Below are 13,470 nucleotides of genomic sequence, written 5' to 3'. Positions count from 1 at the left end.
TTTGGCAATGTACCTTTAATAGCCATCTCCAGGGTGGAAATGATCAGAAACAGATAGCTGATTACACATCATGCTTCGTTTCCAAAACACCAGACGACAACTTTAGAAACCTCATTGTTGATCCGAGGGTTCTTTTGCTGTAACTCCCAAATCAAATCTAGACTTTCAGAGGGCTAACATAACAAGTCTACTTCGCTTTCAACTTTTCGTTCACGTTCTCCTGAAGCTCGTTGTTTAACAGCTGGGCCTGGTTTTGAAGCCTCTCTGACATTCCCACCACGCAGCTGAAAAACGTCTCTGAATTTGATCCGGTTTGGAGGTTCTGCAGTACATCAGCATCAAGACCCAAAGCTGACATTTGGCCCTTTTTTAAAAGACCGCTGGCACTTAAAGTAAACGTTGTGTATACAACTTAATTGAACTGTTTTTCTGGAGGGCGTCAGAGACATTAGCAGGTCTCTTAAAAGAGCGTGAAAAGCGTCTTTTTCTCTCGCGCTCTGATTTCTCTTCTTCCAGAGCTTTTTCTGTCTCGTGTTTCTGTAATTATTGCCACATGCAGGAGGTTCTGCTTGACACAAACAGAAAAAGCCTGGATCTCGTGACCCGACCCAGATTGATGCATCAACTTTAGTTTGACAAGACGAGACGTTTCTTTGGGTTTGCTGTGCGTAATCCTAGGAAGATTAAAGTCAGAATGGGTGTCCAGAACATTTGATATTCCATTAGCTGCAGAAGAGTCACTCTTTGTTTGTTGAAGCACCACATTAACGATGTTTGCTGACCTTGGAAACGACGGACTAAAATGGCACAATTATGAGCACCGTCAGGTTTTACTTGACGTATCTAAAATATTTGTAGTTTAGGGACTGATTCTCTCTATTAACTAACTATTAATTGCGACTTTTATCTCAATAAACTCCTAATTTGCTGCTTATTAATATTTAGTTATGTAGTTGTTAAGTTTAGGTATGAGGATTAATGGAACTAAAATATGGTCATGCAGAATAAGACATTGATATGTGCTTTACTAATAAATAAACCGTACTCATATACTAATAAACAGACAACTAATAAAATGTACTGATAAACAGCCAAAATGCAAATTCATGCAAATAAGCAACTAATTAATAGTGAAGAGTACTATAGGTCAATAAACTAGTGTTATAAATGTGTGTGTGTGTGTGTGTGTGTTTGTGTGTGTATATATATATATATATATAAGTGTTTAAAAAGTGTGCATCTGATACAAGTTAGCATTTGTATAGTGATGCATAATTTCGAACATATTAGCATCGGTAAACAAAAAAATATTGTAATATTATTACTAGTGGATGCGCTATACTTTTCTTGTTTGGAAATTGACCAATAATCTGTGACCAATATTTTATATGTAGATTTATTTCTCATCTTTAAACTGTTTTTCAAGCGCGTTCTCTCATCACAGCTACTGCTGTGTGAATATGATGCATCACAATACCACGGAGACCCGAGGAAAAGCGGGGATTAAAGTCAAAAACCTGACTTGAAATAACCTAACAAATCAATCGGGGCTAAAGCAGTTCCATAAACTACAAATTAAATCACACAATCCTCCAATTTGTGACTACTTATTCTTAAACAGACCTTAATGTCGACCATGGATCAAATTGATCCACCGTGACAAATAGTGAATATATCTGCGCTGTTTAATGCATTTTAGACGTTGTGGTTTCATCTGTAAATGTAAGAAAGCATATTTTGATATATTGTATAAAAATATTGATATATCGATCGATATACTCCTGTATCGAATCAAATCGCAATTGTATCGTATAATTTTTTGAGGTATCGCAAATATCATATCGCTGGGTATGAGAATATATAATGCAATTTTTTATCTTCTATTTAAGTTCTTGTTTAATAAATTGATTTACTTTTATGCTTCATTCACACCACTGTATATACTGATTAAATAATGGATTTAGCTATATAAACATTAATGTGAAGAATATATTGATATATGTTTGTTTTTAATGTAGACGTACGTGAAACATCTGAATTAGAATTGTATGTAAAAAAAAATTGTATGTCATTTTGTGATTCAAACAGTCCAGAGCTATAATGACTACACACACACACACACACACACACACACACAGTCCTTTCACCCGAAGCAGATGTTGACAGTCATCTGGCTTGCTGGTGTAATTGTGCATTTTTGTGCGCTTGTGTGTCACACTAGACTCTGTTTAAGATTGCCCTGAGTGTAACCTCAACCTAGCCTTCAACTCCTCTGTAAAGCCACCACACACACACACACACACCTGATACCCCTCATGCCGTCATCAAAGTCCCCCGCGCTATTCACCAAATTGAGAAATTGGTTCCAAGCCCGAACAGCAAAGGGCTGGTCCTGTTCAAACACGGCTTGTTTCGCCAAAGTGTTTTCCATGGATAAATTAGTCGGCTAGATAGATACTGTTTCCTTTCATTACTGCTTACTAAAATCAGATGCTGTGGACGATCAGTGCATTTTTCCTCCAAAACCATTGATGTCACTCCATCCGTTCATCCGGTCAGCTCCATTTGTTCACCCAGCATCATATATATAACAGCACGGAGATGGAGAGCTGCCCCGTTCTCTCTGCCCATACACTGTGTCCCTTTAATCATAGTTTTCATTTCAGTACATTGAAATTTCCCTTACCAAGGACAACGTCATAAATAAAGACAAAAAAGGGTTTTGCGGAGGAAAATTTTGTACCTGCTCGCTCTCTAACTTTTTGTGCATTAGGGGATAGTGCGAAGGGATGAAAAAGACGAGGTGGTCATCTGTGAAAATTTATAATCATTTATTACGCGGCAGGCGGCGAGGCGAAGTAAGTAAAAGCGTGAAGGCGGACATCCATAAAAAGGGACGTGAAGCCCCTAAATGAAAAGCAAAGTGAGTTTCTGTATCTTGTCGTAGGTAATGAGGAGCAAGGGCCTTTCTTCTCGGAGGAGTACAGTGCGTTCAGCGTGGCACACACATTTGAGAGGGATTTATCGTTGTTTGACACAGGATGGTGCAGCCATGAGTGACCTCAACAAAAATATTTCACTTCCTTTTTAGGGGGGAAATGCATTTTTGTGTTGTGTTGTAGACTCCATCTCTATCTTCCTAACACTATTCTTTGCTCAAAGTCAAGTGTGCTAAAATAATTTAAAAAAGAGGAAGATGTTTGCTTGTTTGCTTGCTATATATTATATATTACCCAATATTTATTTAAACTAATATTTAAATGTATAAAAATGTAAGTATTATTATTATTGTTATTATTATTAGTAATACTATTAAATATGTATTAGCATAAATATGATTCGATATTTGTATAAATAAATGTCTTTGACTACTTTACAGTCAGAAATAATAGTAATGGTATTAATAATGGTTATTACAATTTTTTTTCAACAAATGTAGTTATTATAAAATGTGTAAGCAGATATTTATTTGAATTTATACAAATGTAAATGTATTATTACTGCTATTATTATTATAAAATATGTATTAGCATGAATATCAATAAATATTTGTTTAATTAAATACATATATTTCCTTGACTACTTTACCGTATAATAATAATAATAATAATATTAATAATAATAGTTATTATAATTGTTTTATTTAGTTATTTATAAAAAATATTTAGTTTATTCTTATTATTATTAAATATGTACTAGCATAAATATTAATATATATTTTTTTAAATAAATACATGTAAAATTGTTTTAATAAAAATTTTCCTCGACTACAGGAATAATAATAATAATGTTATTATTATTATTATTAGTAGTAGTAGTAGTGGTAGTAGTAGTTGTTGTTGTATTAAATATTAATAATAAATATTTGTTGAAAAATGTAATAAATTAAATACATGAATTCCAGCTCTAGAACTTTATTTTTATTTGCCATTTTGATTTCTATAGATAACAATATTTCTGTATCTGCAGAAGACTTCATGCATTAAGGAAGTGTTAGAACGAGCATGTCCTGATTGTTGGAATGAAATCACACTTGCGAATGCATCTTGATCTCTGGGGTGCCGCGTGTTTTTAGAACACAACACTTGCTGGTTCCGAATGCATTCTGTTTTTAAACAACAGAATTGTTTCCTAATTAGTTTCGTTAGCAGATAATTTATGCTTTTTGTTTGATGTAAAGCAGTACAATCCCTTTGCATACATTTTCACCATTTTAAAGCTGAGTTCAAAAGAAATGTTTTATTTTTTTCCCCCGAAACCCAAAAAACACAATGCATTTAAATGTGCTCCATTTTTCCGTGTTTGTTTTTAGCTCGTCATTAATGAATTAACTTTTTAAACAACTCATCATTATTGTTTTGGTGCCATTTTATTTTTAACTCAATTATATTCTAATTGATCATTTTTCATAATATGTGAGGGATGTTTTTCCCACTTTGTTCAGAACACAATGAAAGCTTATAACACAATAAGGCCCATGATCAAAAACATGATAATTCATTTGCAATACTAAATAGGAAATTGACAGTTTAATGCAAAACAATAAGATGCATACTGCATTGTCTTTTACCCCCCTCTATCACTGGGTATTGCTTCCTTAGAAGAGTCCTGGCTACTGTAGCACAGCGTCAAATTCATTTAAAACAGGATTTCTGTTCACATTTCACAAAATATAATTGACCAGTTCCACATTTTTGTATGTATATGTTTATTTACAACAACAATTATATGTTTATTATGGGATATTCCACCCCAAAATGAAAATGTAGTCATTAATCTCTTACCCCCATGTCGTTCCAAACCTGTAAAAGCTTAATTCATCTATGGAACATAATTTAAGGTATTTTGGATGAAAACCTGGAGGCTTGTGACTGTCCCATAGACCGCCAAATAAAACACACTGTCAAAGTTCAGAAAAGTATGAAAAGCATCATCAGAATAGTCCATCTGCCATCAGTGGTTCAACCGTAACGTTATGAAGCTATGCGTATGCTCTTCTGTGTCAGCTGCACAACAAGGATGTGCTGTTTTCTTTCTTTTAAATCGAAGCTGAATACACGTAGAAACAGCGCATCCTTGTGGCGTGGCTGACACAGAAGAGCATACGCAGCATACGGATATGGAGAGACATAGAGGAGAAGTGATTAATGACAAAATGTTCATTTTAGGTTGGAGTATCCCTTTAAGTACTTACGTAAACATATGAATATTCATTTACCTAATATTAATAATAATAATATGGTTATAATACAATATTAAATAGCATTATTAATTATTTAAATAAATATTAATTTAAAGGGGAATATTTAATTATTTATTTTTAACTTATTATTATTATTCAAATATTTATGTAAATCACTGTTCATTTATTCATTTTAACATTTTATATATTCATTGGTAATGCTGATGATGATTATTGTTATTATATTATTATGTATTCATATTTTTATTTAAAAAATATTTGTCTGTTTATTCAAACATACAAATATAAATTTAAATAATAATAATAATACATATTCATTTCAAGAATATTTGTGTTTCTATTTAAACAATATTACAGATATTTAACAATAATAAAATAAATATTTAATTACTTATGTAAACACGAATATTTATTTAAATAATTATAATGTACTTTTATAATACAATTTTATATAACAATTATGAATTATTTAAACAAATATTTGTATCATGAACATTGTTTTATTAATTTGATTATTGAAACATTTTATTATTATTGGTTTTATTACTTAAATATTTATGTAAATCAATGTTAATTTATTAATTTTAACATTTGTTGGTGTTACTGTTATGAATATATTATTATGTATTAATATTTTCATTTAGACAAATATTTGTCTAAGCATACAAATATATATTTTAACAACAACAACAATAATAATAATACATGATAATTTAAACAAATACTTATCACTCTATTTAAACATGCAGATATAATAATAATAATAATAATAATAACAATAATAATAATAATAATAATAATAATAATAATAATGCCATTTTATACTTATTCATAATAATAATATTAATTTTTAATATTACATAACAATTCAGAATTATTAGAAAGAGTATTAATTTATTTCAATATTTATTTAAACAAATATTTCTTTAAGTGATTATCTGATTATCTGTACATTTGAAAAAAATAAAAATAACCTGTGAGGCAATTAAATATGTATGTTCAAGATCATACTGTCTGAAGATCACAGTTTTCAAAACAATAAATCAGATTTTTAATATGCCAGTGTTGGCTCTAGATATTTACCATTGTGGTTTTCATAGACTAGTATACAAAAAAGAATTCCTCTTTATTTTCTCTAATTTCATGATAGATGTCACTGCTACTTTGACAGTAGCTGATAGCGTAGCATGGCCTCATGGGAGATCTGCGGCTCCCCAGCGCTGATGAAATGAAGAGGGCTGGCATCACAGGCAACACAGTGGACATCTGGAGCACACCTCCAAATCACGCTGTCAATGATGATGCATTGTGATCCAGCTGTGGCAAATTGGACGCTCCAAACTCCCGCCTGATTGATGTTACTCTATCACAGCTGTCAGACAGCATTGAGTAAAATAAGCCAATAAAAAAAAGATGCAATCCCAAGATTTTGACGTAAAAATTCCAACAGAAGGAATGTAGACCTTGCATTCGTAAACTCATTAAACTCCACCAGTGCTAAAAAGTATCGACTTTCTGTGTGTACAGTCGAGAACATTTCAGAATTCTAAAATTAAAGAAGCTGAAAAGTGTTGACCTTAAGTTAGTACAACTTTTAATTTCCTTGAAAAGCCCTAAAGATGTGCAACTTTCTATTCAATGGAAATAAAGGGAAAAAATGGCACCTTTTATTTTCCCACCATATGTGTCCTCTTTCTTCACTCAAGGGCAGTTCATTCACACACTTTCAGACCTGGCTCTAGAGTTGAAATGCTTTTCCTTTCATCCTCCTTTGAAGAAAGATATTAAGTGCAAAGAGCAAAATGTGTATAGAAATACATACAGATATGTGGAAAATCTGGCTCGCTTTGTTGATTTAACATGTCTTTGCTAATAAGACTAACTCTAATTGAATAATTCGACAAAAACGCCTTCATTTACTCACCTTCGTTTCATTCCAAAACTTTTTGTGTTCCTTTGAAGGGATTTAAATCTCAAGGAAGAGTAAATGACGATCTTTTTAACTAATTCCTTACCATTTTGCACTTCTGTATCGCAAAACCCAACCATCGTTTCACATTTTTTGAGAATTCTTTAAATGTTGGACAAACTTTAATTTGACCCTCACCATTTTTTCCTCAACTCGTCGTCTTTTCTTTGGCTCTCCAGACCTGCAGATGCACACCTCTTCTCCTGAATAGCCACAACTGTGGAAATAATGAAAAACTGCCATTTTTTTTGATCACCACATGTGCTCTCATTCTGTACATCCAAGGGCAGCCCATTCAAGCTCCCTTTGGTTTTTCTCTCCCTTTATTTATTGTGCTTTAAGTCTATCTATGCCACTGATTGTTCTCCGTTAGCCTCTTTCTTGCTTACTTTCGAGGGAGGAATATACTTCAGAAACCTTGGGCCAAAGTTCAGCGTATAGTGTTACACATATCAGCTTCAGAAATGCTTTTCATACAGTTCTTATTCATTTCAGAATCTCAGAAAGATTCCTAACAACTTTCTTTCTTTCTTTCTTTCTTTCGCAGGGCCTCTTCATCTTCCTGATATATGGAGTGTACAACACTGAGGTAAGTCCGCAGTGCATCTCAAGGCTGACTGAGTGAGAGAAATGACATGATGTTTCTGATGGGACCCCCGCCCCGCCAAAGGAGGGCGGATTGAAAGCGAGCCTTTTTTTCCTCCACATGAGCGTCCCACTGCCCTTCATGCTTGGGCTAACTTATATGCATCCAGGCCCACCATTAAACACTGACACCCGGAGTAAAGAGCCAGTCATCCCTCAAGCACATTGGCCAATATTTCACTGCCTCTTTAAGTTTTTAAACTCATGGTCTTCCATTTAACATTCTGACATTAGAGCTCAGCTGCAGCTCAGAGAAACGGATATGTATGCGGGACGCCGTGGTGGAAATGTACCTGCACTACGCCTATTAACATTTAGATGCTCTTCCAAAGAGAGAGAAACTATGGGGATGAATTGGGAAAGAGGTGATTGGGTACCATAATGCCGCCTTGAAATTCAAATCCAAATGTGAACAAGTCCACATATAGTCATCCAACCTAAGATCAGTGTTTAAGCTTGTTTCTTCTTTGTCTGCACTTATGTGTACGTTGATTTTCTTTCTCCATAAATAAGTACATTAATAATTGATCAATAATAACAAAACATATCTGTCTATCTATCTGTCTGTCTGTCTGTCTGTCTGTCTGTCTATCTATCTATCTATCTATCTATCTATCTATCTATCTATCGTATTATTATTCATATTAATGCATTTATAAATATGTAAGTTAATAAGTATGTTTAAAATGAATAAATAGATAAGTTATAATATATTGCATTATATAAAATTATACTGTTATTCATTATTATATTAACTTCTAAAAATCTGTTTAAAGATACTAATTTGTATATAGATAAATATTTGCATATAGGTAAATAGATAAGTATTTATTGTTATAATAATAACAATAATAATACATTTACTGTCTTTAATAATAATACTATAATTACAATAACAATAACAAATGTTAATAGCAATAACATTTAAATGAAATAAATACATGCTAATTTAAATATTGTTTTCAGCAGTAATAGTATTAATAGTTTAAATAACTATATAAATATTCATTTAGATAAATATTTATTGTACTAATTATTTAAATAATAATAATAAAAGTAATAAAAACAACAACAACAACTAATAATAATAATGGTTTACATAAATATAATTTAGATACATATTTGTACAAATTATTTCTATAATAATAATAATAATAATAATATGATTAGCAATAACAACAATACTGCATGTTAAAATAAACAAATAATATTTGTTTAAATAAATATGTATTATAAATATTAGTTTTAATAATAATAATAATAAAACATTTAGCAGTTCACAATTTTTTGAATGCCATAATGTGTTCTATTCAACTTGTTTTGTGCTCTCAGCTCTGCTGTTGTCTGTTGTAGCAGGTGGGCTGCACTGATAAAGGTGGTACATCAAGCTTGAATTGTTCTGATTGTAGAACAGTTCCTTTAAGAATGATTAATTATTTATTTATTACTTAACAAATTAATTCATTAAATATTAAATAGACAATAATATTCATTTAATGAATTAACATGATCTTAAGAATGATCATTTTAAATGTCAGAGTAGACCTCCGCTTCTTCATTTTCTCCTCTCCCTTCTTCATCTCCACCCCTGAGTACAGACGGAGCTCCTCTACCTTTTTTCTAACTCTTTAGTGTCTACAAAAGAGGTGTAAGGAGATGGCCCTGAGACCGAGCCCTGTATTGACACAGCAGAGACTCGCCGGTGACCCTCTCCGCATTGTAAAATAAATCATCGCCGCATTCTTGTTTAACAGGCTTTTTTAGTACGCTGGAATCTATTTTCCAACCCCCGGCTCTCCTTGACCTAGAGGTCTTCACAATTTGTGAGAAGCTCATGTCTGCTTGACACTTTTTTTTTTTCAAAAGGGGTTTTGTTAAATATCGTATGTAATCATCGTTTTGTGTGTGTGTGTGTGTGTGTGTTTTGTGAATCTAATTTGTTCTTTTTGTGTCTTCAGATTTCACCGTCTGACACCACAAATTCTCATTTAATAGAATAATTGAGGAGAATGATCAAAGTGTTAGCATACAAAGACAAAACAAGTCACAGAATATTTAAATTCTACCGGGACTATAAAATCAGTTTCGCTCATCTGTACAGTTGATTATCTCAAAGGAAACATGCAAGTGAGAATATATAAAACCAACCATTTGATTGAGAGAGAGAGAGAGAGAGAGAGAGAGAGATATCAGATTCATATAACATGCCATTTATTCCCAATATGCACCAGCCATTGGTACATTTTGCAGTCAAATACTTTAGATACCATGTAAATCTGTTTGTTAGCTTTATCTGATGCAAAATTATGGTATAGTTATTTATTGAACATGAAAATGCTTTTAATATTGAAATATGAATAATGCCTATATTGCAATCTCCTGCTTAGAGTAACAGATAATTGCAATTCACTTAATGATGATTTCCCTTTTTATATTTTTCTTTTATATACAGTAGATCATTTCACACCAAGAACATATTAAAACTGATCATTAAAATTTGTTTTTATATATAATTTAGTCTGTTTTTAGTTATTAATGGTCATCCCTGTTTTTATGACTATTTTTTTTCCTTTGGCAAAAGTGTCCATTTGCATTGCTTTCATATGAAAGTAATATCTAATGTGTTTTTATATTGAACATTTAAGGCTACATCACTTTAAAACCTTGAGAGGAAAACCGCTAAACTGCTTTTAAGAGCAGCGACTTCAAACCAGTTCCTTTCGATGCTGGAAATGCTTTTTTTTCGAGTAGCTTTCTGTGATTTTATACCTGGAATAAATTGATTTGATTTTCCGTTTCCATTCATTAAAGGTACAGCGCACTCAAAGTGTGGGAGAGGGAGAAAACTGTGTCTGTTTGCAAATCTGACATATTACCGTTGACTCCGAGCTGTCAGAGCTCTTCTGTTCTCTTCATTAACTCTGTCGTCATGCTGATGGGGTTTGTTCAGGACATGTTGGTGTGTGTGTATCTGCATGGCAGCAATAATTTATGACAACAGCAGAGCCTAATGAAGTCATAAGAGCTAATGCATATTCACCAGTGAAGGGCTGGAGCTTGTGCCGCGCTCGGGCTGGGAAATGCAGGCAGTTTTTTTTGTGGTTGCTCACAGCCAGGCTGGAAAATAATATCTAGCAGTCCAGGAAACAGCTGGATTGGATTGTATGATGTGGGAAATACTGGCATACAGAAAATATAGATATAAACACACACACACACACACACACACATATATTATTCATAGTTGCAAAAAAATAAAATGAAGTGTAATGTATATTTTAAGGTTTTACATGTAACATTTTTGTTAAAATAAATGTGAATTTGAATATATAATATTTGAAAAATGTAATAGTTCTTAATGTAGAAATGTATAATGTAGAAAGTTTTGTTATATTTTTATTAATGTAAAAAATGCAAAGTGTATGAATAATGTTTATATATATATATATATAGATATATAGCATTTTTTTTATTTGTAAATTAATATAAGTTTTAATGAATTTTTCTTTCATATATATATATATTTTTTTTGTCATAAAAAAATACATTTCAGGCATAGCAAATTGGCATTTCTGTGACATAAAAAACATACTGCTAGAAAAAAAGGCTTTAAATTTGATGCATATTTACGAGTTATTGGCTCACGCCACTAAAATAAAGCAGCATGAGTTTATAGTACTGTGTATGTCATTCAGCATGCATCACCTAACACCCCGTTTTTCTCACACAGTCTAAATGTAATTTGTTCTGCAAGGGTGGTCGTTTCCTTTATCGCTTTATTCCCGTGGCCCCCTGTACGGTGTGACAGATGAGAGGTTAAGACGCTCTCCTTACTTTGCCGACTCTACGTGTCACTTTCAGGACCCATTACGTGTGACAAACTGGAACATTTTGCTTGCCGGCACTCATTGACTTTTATGCAATGCCGGCTGTTTGCTTTCTCTGTTCCCAGTCCGGATTGAATTTCACCTTCCTGGGGCCAATACTCATGCGAGCGCAAAGTGTTTTGTATGAAGTATTTAGTACTGAGTCATGACATTTTAACCATCCACCCCCTCCTTGTTATCCACAGGTTCGAAACACAGTCAACAGAATCAAAGAAAGAAGAAAAGCCTTAAATTTCTCCGTAAGTTCTTGCATGTTTGCATGTTTTCTCGACTACTGGAGGCCTATACTCTTTATATAGTGCAAATTTCATAGCGCAGTGCATGTTTTGCCCCTGGTCCCATTTCACACACCCACTCAGGCCACCTCAATCCAGCCAATGTCAAGCAGCAGCCCTGGGTTACATGTTTCTAATCCTGTGGAAGCTCGTCCCTTCACATTAAACTGTCAGGCCAGTATTTATACGTGAGGCCTCTGTTGACGGAGATCACTTAGCTTCACCAAAGCGGTTTAAAAGTAGTTAATAGACACCCCACCCCCCTTCAGCAAAGCACCTCACCTCCAGCGGTTCCTCTATGAATGGCCACATTAACTCTCCTTCGGGCTTGTCACGGTTTATGGCCTACGGCAGTTTGTCCCGCTCGGCCCTTGCCGCGCGACCAGGTCATTGAGAACGGAATGAGACAATTTCTAAAGGCGGATTGATTTTAGAATATGGCCCCCTCCCTCTTCCCTTTGACCCCCCTGACAGGCCCGACACCGTTAAGACTAGGACTTGTAAAAAACGTCTGCGGCCCCAAACGCGAGTGCCAGGTAGCAGCTGATAAATTGTGGCGGGTCGTATTAGCAGTGGGACCCTTTAGTGCTCTCTGGGCAATTTTCCAATTTTCGAAGTCCACACGATGAGATTCGCTGGCCGCGTGTGGCGGATGGTTTTTTAGCTAATGCCATTTTGCGCCATAAATCTAGAGGTGATATACTGTATTTTGTCGAATAGCTTCAGTGCTGGACGGGGTCCAGAATGGGATAGGAAAATGTACTCTTCTTTATTGGATGAGAGCAGTGGTCAGGGAATGTACTGACTTCCAATATAGGGTTGATAATGTACAGCACGTGCTTTAGATGGATGGGTTTTTTGCCTGAGGGAACCCTAACGATTTTCTAACTCATCGTAGTGTAAACTGATGTTTATTTTTGTAGCTGTCTACATCTCAGAGACTTCCATAGCAACCACTTAGAATGCTCTAGCAGCTGCCCAGAGCACATTATCACTGGCCTAGCAACAACCTAGTAACAGCCTAGTTACTACTCTGAACACTCTAGCAACACTGTAAACAGGCAACCACCTACTGAGTTTTTCTGACTGTTTGCTTGTCAGTTGTCCTGTCTAGTTCCCGTTCTGTCTGTCTGCATGCCTGTCTTGTTCTGTCAAGTTGTCATTCTGTTTGTCATTTTGCTTGTCTTTTGGTCTTTCTGTGTTTTGTCTGTCTGTCTGTCTTCTTCTCTGTTGATTTTTCTGTCTATCTGATTGTCTGTTGTTCTGTCTGTTTGCCGTTCTGTCTGCTTGTCTGTTGTTCTGTCTGTTTGCCATTGTCTGCTTGTCTGTTATTTTGTCTGTCTATCTGCTTGTCTGTTGTTCTGTCTGTCTGTGTGCTTGTCTTTTGTCCTGTCTGTTTGCCGTTCTGTCTGTCTGCTTGTCTGTTGTTCTGTTTGTCTGTATGCTTGTCTTTTGTCCTGTCTGTTTGCCGTTCTGTCTGTCTGCTTGTCT

At 34.1% G+C, this 13,470-nt stretch overlaps 1 pseudogene; it reads left to right on the top strand.

The window, feature by feature from the left end:
• LOC113040532 (adhesion G protein-coupled receptor L3-like) overlaps positions 1–13,470 on the top strand; it is a 56,805-nt pseudogene that overhangs the window by 26,459 nt on the left and 16,876 nt on the right.

The sequence above is a fragment of the Carassius auratus genome, chromosome 22, assembly GCF_003368295.1.
Source record: "Carassius auratus strain Wakin chromosome 22, ASM336829v1, whole genome shotgun sequence".
Taxonomy (NCBI): domain Eukaryota; kingdom Metazoa; phylum Chordata; class Actinopteri; order Cypriniformes; family Cyprinidae; genus Carassius; species Carassius auratus.
The sequence above is the reverse complement of the archived record's forward strand: the minus strand, read 5'-3'. Positions and strand labels throughout refer to the sequence as shown.